The sequence below is a fragment of the Danio rerio genome, chromosome 1 (assembly GCF_049306965.1).
Source record: "Danio rerio strain Tuebingen ecotype United States chromosome 1, GRCz12tu, whole genome shotgun sequence".
Taxonomy (NCBI): Eukaryota; Metazoa; Chordata; class Actinopteri; order Cypriniformes; family Danionidae; genus Danio; species Danio rerio.
The window spans coordinates 24,457,356-24,467,910 of NC_133176.1; positions in this window are offsets into that span (position 1 = coordinate 24,457,356).

Consider the following 10,555-nt stretch of genomic DNA (forward strand, 5'->3'; position numbering starts at 1 on the left):
CCACATGCAGAACAAAGAAATTCACAAATATATAAATAGATATTAACACTTCACTGTACAGTACTTGTTATTATTTAGCACCTCAGATGTCTGTACATCTTTACACACGCTCAGCGTTTTTCAATCTCTGGTGTGTTTCACATAAATTGGAAACTTGAACTTGCATTAAGTTTTTAATTTAGGGAATATGTGTTCTTTAATAACATGTTTTGCCGTAATAACTCCTAATCACAGTTTATTGATGGTTGGTTCTGTCTGGGCATCAGATGACACAATGACACATGGAACGGCCTTGGAATGACTATATCAAAAGTGCCAAAAGTGCACCACAATTCAAAAAATTAGTCAAGATCATGGAAATGAAGAGTAAACTAGACCCTTTTTTTAATGCAATACAATTCAAAAGAGCTTTGTCGGCATGACCTGTCAAGAATTGCAAAAGTATTGTAAATTACATGAATAATAAACTTCAAAGTGATTATATAATAAATATACACAAAATACATACACAAATAAGAAAAAAAACTAATATTCTTTTGTGAATAATTAAAGGGAGAAATTAAAAAATACAAAAACAATACACAAATATATATTCATTCTGATGGTTTGTAGTAACGTTTCAGATAACTTTCTTTCATTTGTGGAAATATACCTAAAAACCATTAATATGCACAAGGGCACAATACACATGAACTGTAGTGTCCTGAACACGAATATATTTTGTTATTTTTATTAAAAGGGGCATATATCTATGCAGTATTTTAGATAGGGAGTACTTTGTGTTTTTTCTCTGTTCTTTTTCCTCAAGGCTGCACCATTTTTGAATAGAGTGATGATGAGTTGCACCAACAATCCGACAGCACCTGGTCAAGGACAAAGCCTTTATCGGCCATGACTACTCCTTCAGGCACCAGTAATCTAACAATTCCAGACTGTTTTGTTATCTTTTGGTCTAATATTGACCCTGCAAAGACCTTTAGGACAGAAGTGATTACACATATGGTGCAATACTTATCAGAGCCCTGAAAGAGGTCTGATTCTTGTAGGTGGAAAAGATTTCAAATCTAAATCGTGTTTAGATGGATAAAGTTACCTGGCATTGTTGTTCAGACCTGTTCCCTTGACATTCAGATTGGCTGTGACCCCAAGACAAGGTGTAAAGATTTCCTCCTTTTTCTTTCCTTCAAACCTCTTATAGCACAAGTCGGTGCTAAAAAAGTTAACATGCATTAACATTCTCTTTCACGCTGACTGCAGCACTACAACAGTACAAGGAAAAACACAACCTCGAATGCCAGTCTACAGTGTGGACTTGGTTTTCAATATTTATTGCATCCTGTATTCTCTGCTCGAGTAGACTAGGCATGGGGAGATACCCAGTTTTTAAGTTTGCTTTGGAAAAGTAAAAGTTTTAAAACTGCATAGATTTGGTTATAGCATTGCTAAGGTATATGTATGATTTTTTTGTGTTTTTTGTAAAGAAATCTTTTTTGAAACTAATGAAGATAGCAGATGTCATTTATTTATTTTATTTACTTAATTTTTAGCCTGACATGTTTACTGTTCCAAAATATTTTAAATGTTTTCTAAAATAAAATATATTGTGTTTAAAATTTTGTTTTTTTTACACCTTTTTTAGAGTAGTAATACCGTGATACCATGAAACCAACACAATCTCACGGCAATTCGTAACTTTTTCATTTAGTGGCTAATTCGTACAATCTAATTTGTACAATTTAGTACGATTTGCTTATCCCCCAATGACGGTTAGGGTTGGGGTTAGGGGTGGGGTTACGTTAGGTGCCACGCCTCCTTTTTAAAATCGTATCATTTAGTACGACTGAAATCGTACGAATTTGTACAAATTAGCCATTAAACTGGCAAAACGTAAAATACTTACGCTTTCTCGTGAGATCAGGCTGCATGAAACATGATATTTTATCCAAGGTTATCATTCCTCCATAACAGCCCATGCCTAGAATAGACTATTTTGGATGCTGATAGGGAAACGGACTCCCAAAATTAAACATCAAAAAATAATAATGCGTTTATCGGTCATTAACTTCACAAATTCTTGAAAGATTTTATTTAGATAAAAAAGCATATGTACATTAATAAAACTACACTTTGCATTATATTGTCTTTGCATTAAAATACAAAAATAAACTAAAATAAATACTTAGTGAATTTGACATTGTTCTCTCTTCTGGCTGCCGTTATCAGTCTCACATAATATTTTTCCTTTTTCTGCAAGTCGGGATAACGCCATTGGAATGCAAAAAAATTTATTTGTTGTGCTCTACCATTTGCTGCATTTTAAGTTTATTCAACTATCATAGCGTTGTGCATATGAATTGTGCAAATCTGATACCCGATATCCTAAAAGTTTGGATGGGGTGGTGGATTTTTTTTCCCTTTCCAAAACCTAAAACCCAAGGAAAGAAATGCCAGTGTGGATCAAGCTCTGTGAGGGGCGCTAAAAGAGTGGTGTTAAGTTGGCTTTGTTTTCGATATCTCTGACAGATACATTGAAACACGGCAATAGCTCACACAGCTCTTACTGTAAAAAAATCTAAACTGTGTTTTTTTTCAAAAATACAAAGCAGATTATGTTTCCCAGCTGTCTTTTTCTTTTTTTTCGTTCGATATTATTAGCACTGCTCCGTTTAAGCTCTCGCAGTAGTAGTCATACTAGCAATCATATTTGCATCTGTTTAAAGCTACAAATATTTGAAATTACATATCAACAGAATCAAACAGAGATATGATCACAAACTGAGCACTTGCAATCAATATACTTCACCCGCAGCTGTTTTTCAGGCATTTATATCCCTCATGCCCATGTCAGAGCTACAATTCACTGATGTTTTCATTCGTCTTTTAGAGATTTAGTCATTGGTGATGACGTTATAGCAGGTTAGTGTCTGCTTTTATATTTGGTGTTGGATTAATATTTGCTGGTAGGGAAAATCTATTGTTTCACTTCTGCTCTTTATACTTTGATTTGCATTTCAATTTATTTATTCTTTTCACTTAAGTGCAAATTAGTATAGAAACGGTATAAAAAGCACACAAACATACTGACAGTTATAGGTACCGTACATTGTTATGGGTCAATGATGCTAATATTTGGCACAAATCCATCAATTTGCCCTTTCTGGCTGTTCTTTCTATAAATGAATTATGTGGAAGCACTGTCCATTTGTGTTTCCTTGTTGGTTAGTAAAGCTATATATTTTTGCACAACAATTAATCTATCAGGGTTTTTGGCTAAGCAAAGAAAAATCATGGTTTAATTCGTTATTTTTAGATTATTTTTAAATTTCACCTCTCTTGCTGTGCATGAACAAAGCTGTTGAATGGGCAGCGTATGAGGCGGCTAGGCTAACCTAGCTTTAATTTTGATTAAATTATTTTCGAATTGGTTGTGTATTATGTTGTGAATAGACCCCTGTAATGCATACTACAATTCTTTCTCGGATATCTCACCTGTTCGCCAAAAATGACTAATTGTATCCCTGGCAATGTCTGACATGTGTGCATACATATTGTAATAGACGTCCCAGGCATAACAACAGTAAATTAAGGAGGGCTGGGCTTAGCGAAGGGTCAATTCTGCTGCTGAGAAACCTGGAAATATAAAAAGGGTCTACATCCAAATTACTTACACTAATGGAAATCTAGTATAGAATCTTAATTTCTGTACAGTGTCAATGTCTCTTTTTGGTAATGTTAGGAGATATGAAATTTCATATTCATTTTCCTCTCCGTTATCCTCCTCTTGTGATTTGTAGCCAAGAATAAATAATGTTGGTTATGTATAACTGCCTTGAGACAATTAGAAGACCTTGAAGAAAGTGATGGTGTGTAACAAGGTATTTATAACCAAGTACAGCATTGGTGTCATGTCGTGACAGCTTTTATTTTATAAGGCTATATTATAAGGCAAGGAGAAAGAAAGGAATGTATCCCACTGTTATGCCCTATAGAACTGTGATTGCAACCAATGGTTTGAAGGATATTTAGTTGATTGACTGAAAGGCTTTTTCTAGCTGTGTGATATTCTAGTGATAACCACACTCCTCCAGCTGCTAATACTTTATACTACACAAGCTCTCAGTGTGACTTTCATGCTGGATTAAACTTACTGTGAAAAATACTCTTATTCTTGTCACAATGTATTTCTATACATTTTAAGTCAAGAAAGGATTTTAGATTTTAAATATGTGGATTAATTATACGGAAAGAGCTTTTTTGAAAATATGTTTCACTGAATTTGGCGATTTGAGTTCCAGCAAGCCAGTAGTTTTTCATCACTCACCCACCAAGACCAGTCCTACCACAGACATGTTGGTATATGTTTCATTAGTGGTAAACATGATATATGTGTTTTGGATAAGTCTAATGGCATTATTTGATCTCAAATTTACACAGTGTCGTTCCGCATTTCTGCATCTGAAAGTTTCTGTACAGCCTCTTTGGGTTGCACTGCACATTGAGACTTTCCCTTACAGATAATGTAAAATACTCAAATGAGCTTTTTGAACACACAGCTGAACTTCACCCTTAAGAGCACTAAATGTTGCAAAGCTATGGCTTTGATTAGCTGTCATCATTACGATTGGTATCGGTGCCTTCTTTTTTCAAATTTCTAAGTAGTTGTGATTATACCATGTTGTAGATGTTTGTGGAACTAGATGTTTGGCTCAACTTTACTATTTTACACACAAAAAAAAGACTAATAAAACGAATACACGTTTGAAGTTTACAGCAGGAAATTTACAAGGACATACAGGCAAGTATTGTTCTCTTTAACAGCAGAGCTGAATTATTTTGAACTGATCAAGCTTACACAAGCTAGAACTGTTTTGAAAAGAGGATTACAATCATGATTCATTATATTGACTTATTTTCAATAATTCCATCTTGTGTTATCTTGCAAATAGCGTGTAACACACACACACACACACCTCAACAGAAACTGTCTTTTTTTTGTCTTCATAATTAGGTTTAGTTCAAAACTGTTGCTTAGACTTTCACTCTCAATGTATTCAGCTTCAAGAATCTGCAGTGATGAACATTCATTTCTCTGCTTTATTCTGCCTTTTTGTGCATGATCTCCTTTCTAAGAGTCTTGAATGAGTTAAAGACAAGGCACACCATTCTAGAAATCACAGATTTGGAATTACCAAATTTTGCCATGGTTTTCATCTGCACAACTGGCTGTTGGAGGGTTTCAGTCACTTTATTAACGGCTCACCATATAACAGTCTGTAAAAACTGAAAGGCTTAGCCTGGTTATGAGGTTTGTCTGATAATTTAGAAAACCAGTCACCAGGTTCTAAATTTTCATCAATAACTTGGATTGTAATATCCCAGTTATTGGTGCTAATCTAGAACCTGTTGTCTAATATTGATCACTTTTCATTTTCAAAGATCTCATTAATACTGTGCCCTCTTGGTGACGCTAACCAGCCCTCTGTCTTCTTGTGACCCTCGCCAACCCTCATTATCTTGTCTTGCCCCTCACCAACCCTCAGTGTCTTGTGGTCACTCTCACCAAGAAGACAGAAAGCACTGTGTATTCTGGTCACCTCTGTGTCATCTGGTGACCCTCACTAACCCTCTTTGTCTTCTGGTGACTTTCACCAAACGTCTGTGCCTACTGGTGACCGTTACCAACTCTCATTATTTTCTCTTGCCACTGTGTATTCTGGTCACCTGTGTGTCTTCTGGTGACCCTCACAAACCATTTTTGTCTTCTGGTGACTCTTACCAAATCTCTGTGTCTTCTGGTGACCCTTATAAACCCTCATTGGCTTCTAGAGTCCTTCACCAACCTTCTGGGTTTTCTGGTCACCCTCACCAACCCTCATTGTTTACAAAGTACATTCAAGACTTAAAAGGTCTAAACGTTCAACAACAACGCAGTCTTTTACTTTTTTCCACTAGCAGACATTAAAATATTTTATAAACACTGCACTATGTACCTGCCAGTGCATGAGCCCAATGTTCTCCAAGAACATGTCAATCTTCATCATCCAACTTTTGCTGTTTTTGATCTACAAAATAAAGACACGTCACAAGCATTAACATAGATGATTAACACTCCGCAATTTATCAATTAATATAATCATACATTTTTGGGGGTTTTGATCTGATCAGCATCTGCTGTGTGTGTTGATCATCTGTACCTACCTGGTCACTCTAAGTCACCCACTGGACACAGAAGTAAAGTTCTCTCCCTGCTTAAACACAAATGTTTCTAAGTCTCGCAAACAAACCAAACCAAAATAATTATTTATTACCCATTAAAAAGCATTCTGATTAATTAAAAAACATCACATGCACGCATGCATGCACACACGCACACACACACACACACAGATTATATCATTTGAAACTTAAACACAAGTATAAACTCATTGCTGTGTTGCTGATAGATGCATAAAATAACACAATTGAAAGTAGATATTTGAGGTTGTCCAGCTTGTGCACTGTGATTTTGATGCACATCTCCTATTTCTCAAGCATTGTTCGGCCTTGCAGAACACTGTACACACAGATAACAAAAGCATGTCACGTTAATAAATGCACCAGACAACCATCTTTCTTTTATGACTGACAGCTCCATCAGGCTGCTCCCAGTCTTTTCTGATCCTACAGATTGGTGCATGTAAGAACCTTCAGTCCTGAAGTTATGAAGCACAGACAGCATCAGCTAAAAAAAGAAATACAAACACTTAATGAAATATGATCAGTCCATATACTATGGGCAGGTTGGTCGTGGTCATACAGTTGACACAAATTTCATTAGCCACATGGGACAGAATAATAGATAGGATAGACGAATGTAAAAATCTTCCTCTGGACCAGGGGTGTCAATCTCAGTTTCTGGAGGGCCACAGCTCTGCGCAGTTTTGTTCCAATCCTGCTTCAACTCACTTACCTGTAGGTTTCAAACAAGCTTAAATGACTCAATTAGTTTGATCAAGACTTTTTTACTAGGCCAGACCAAGAAAAACGTTTCAAAATCAAAGACCACAGAACCACAGACCACCTCCAAAGAGCTTCAGGAACACCTTGCTGCTGGTAATGTCATTGTAGAACATGCCACAGTCCAGCACACTCTTCACAAAAACAGCTCAATGGAAGGTGATGCAGAAGAAGCCTTTTCTGCATTCTGCCTTTAAGAAGAGTCGTTTGAGGTATGCAAAGGCTCATCTGGACAAGCCTGAATGAATTTTGGAAAAATATAATGTGAACAGATGAACCTAAGATCGAGTTATTTGGTCACAATAACAGGTGGAAAAACATTCAATTCAATTCACCTTTATTTGTATAGCGCTTTTACAATGTAGATTGTGCCAAAGCAGCTTTACATAGAAGACTAATGTAAATTGAAATAGTGTCAGTTTAGTTTTTAGTGTTTAAATTCAGTTTAGTTTAGCTCAGTTCAGTGTGGTTTAATAATCACTACTGAGAGTCCAAACACTGAAGAGCAAATCCATCAATGCGCAGCTCTACAGATCCCCAACTGTGCAAGCCAGTGGCGACAGCGACGAGCAAAAAACTTCACTGATTGGGGAAAGTGAAGAATTAAAAAACCTTGAGAGAAAAAAGATTAAGTTGGGCACGGCCATTTCTTCTATGGCCAAACGTCTTATGCAGAGCTGCAGTCTAGGTGCTGGAAAAGCTGGACGTCAATGAAACTCATCTGTCCACGGAGCGTCACAGGACTCAGTCTCATGCTCTCCACTCCTCCATGACCACCACAGCAGCTGCTCAGGATATGGCCTGGTCCAGGATTATGAAAACCTTAGCACCATCTCATCGCTGGTCTTGGATCGTATCAGTGCCACTATAGTCTGAGAGGTTGAAATAGGAAAAAAAATGTCGCTGTTCATAGTGTATATAAACGATATGCAAAAACCTGCATGGGGCACATTCATATATCATACCGCTAAGTGATGCACTGAGTGTATGATTTGCTAAAAAGATAGGTCTTTAATCTAGTTTTGAACTGCGAGAGTGTGTCTAAGCCTCGAACATTATCAGGAAGGCTATTCCAGAGTCTTGGAGCCGTAAATGAGAAGGCTCGACCCCCTTTACTCGACTTTACTATTCTAGGTACTACCTGAAGCCCTGAGTTTTGAGATCTTAATGAGCAGGATGGATTGTAGCAAGACAGAAGGTTGGTTAGATAAACAGGAGCTAGATTATTTAAAGCTTTATTGTTAAGAAGCAATATTTTAAAATCAATACGAAACTTAACAGGCAGCCAGTGTAAGGAGGATAAAATTGGGGTGATATGATCATATTTTCTAGACCTGTTAAGAACTCAGGCAGCTGCATTTTGTACTAGCTGAAGTTTATTAATAGAGGATGCTGGACAGCCAGCAAACTGAGCATTACAGTAATCCAGCCTAGAAGTCATAAAAGCATGGACTAGCTTTTCAGCATCTGAGATGGATAGCATAATTCGGAACTTAGCAATATTTCTCAGATAAAAGAAGGCAGTTTTTGTGACATGGAATATATGATTTTCAAAAGTTAAATTGCTGTCTAATATGACGCCCAGATCTTTTATCGTAGAGCTAACGCTAACTCTGTGTCCCTCTAATTGCAAGTTGAGTTGTGAGATCTGCTGTGTACAGGATTTATGCGCAATAATTTAGTTTTGTCTGAAATTAAAAGAAGAAAATTGTTGGTCATCCAGTCTTTGACATCTTTAATACACTCAGTTAGCTTAGACAGCTCAGACGTCTCATCAGGTTTAGTTGAAATATATAATTGAGTATCATCTGCGTAGCAGTGAAAGCTGATCCCATGTCTTCTGATAATGTCTCCCAGGGGTAGCGTGTATATTGTAAACAGCATAGGGCCTTAAACTGACCCTTGAGGCACCCCATATTTTACTGGCCTGACTTGTGAAAGCTGTCCATTAATATTCACAAACTGGTAATGGTCAGCCAAGTATGACTTAACCCATTGTAGAGTCCTGTTCCTGGACACCTGTAGAATTTAAGCGATTTATGAGGATATTGTGGTTGATGGTGTCAAATGTGGCACTGAGATCGAGTAAAACTAATACCGAGATCAGCAACTAAGAGTAAGAGAGATCTTCTCATTCCAGGAGAGGAACATGCACCCTACTGTAAAATATAGTGGAGAGTCCATCACAGGCCCGGATTGGCTAATCGGGAGGACCGGGAGAATTCCCGGTGGGCCGGTCCGTTTTTTGGCCGCGAGGGCTGGTGTCCCTAGTTCCAGAATCGGTTGCTCTCAGCAGTCACACTTTATAAAAATAATTTATTTATTTACTTGACCACAGCCTTCTTATTCATTATTTTACCGCAGCTCTGCTCTTTTTATCTATTTTCTCGTAGCCTCGTGAGCAGGATGCAGGTTAATGATGATATAACTAGATAAGTCACCATCAAACGTGCAGCTGTTGTGGTACAGTGGTTTGTACGTTAGATTATGACGCGGCCAACCTGGGTTCGGTCCTTGTCTGAATAACAATTTTTTTTTTTTTTTCATTTTTATTGTTAAGACATAATAGTGAATGGGGTTGTTGAACATTTGAAGTTCTAAAAGAGCTGTTTTCTCAAAAAAAGACGTGATAGTGTAATTAGAAACTGAACTGGAAATAACCTTATTTTAATATAGTCAGTGGTGAACTGAAGTGGGCCGGTCTGAGGCTTGAAACTCCAGGGCTGAAAAAGAGTCCCACTCCGACCCTGGTCCATCATGCTGTGGGGATGTGTGGCAAGCTCAGTCTAATGGATTCCCGTCAGTATCAGCAGATTCTTAAGAACAATGTTCAGGATTTAGTCAGGAGGCTGTTTAGCCAGAGTTGGATGTTTCAGCAGGACAGTGACCCAAAGCACAGTTCCAGATGTACCAAGGATTTCATGCTTAGACATGATACAATTTTCTAGAATGGCCATTCCAGTCTCCAGACTTGAACATTGAAAATCTATGGATTGAATTAAAAACGGCTGTTCATGCTCTGCACACATCAAACATGACTGAACTGGAGAACATGAAGGAATGGTCCAAAATGCCTTCAGCAAGAATTCAGGTAGTTATCCTTGGCTAAGAAGTGTCTATAAGCTGTTATTTCAGCAAAATATGGCTGTACAAATGATTGATGTCATTATATGGGGTGCCCAAAATTCTGCACCGGTCATTTTTTTTGTTGACTTAAATTGATTTGCCTCTGTGATTAAATGTTGCTTTTTCCATGGTTTATAAAATATATTGCAATAAAATTGCTGATTTGAAAGGCCAGCAGTATATGACTTGCAATTATGAAAATTATGAGGGATGGCCAAACTTTTGCATAAAACTATATGCTAATATTATGTGCCTTTGAAGTACTAATAGGACCTCTTAAGGCACCACCCTAGTGACAGCCTGTGTACCAAACCCTCATATTTGTCTACCGTTGCACCTCTACTTCTGGTTTATTCAAAGAACCTTTGGCTATAAAAAACAAATAAGCTTGGACAAAACAGGTCTAGTGCTTCAGAGCGAGAGAGAAAAAGAG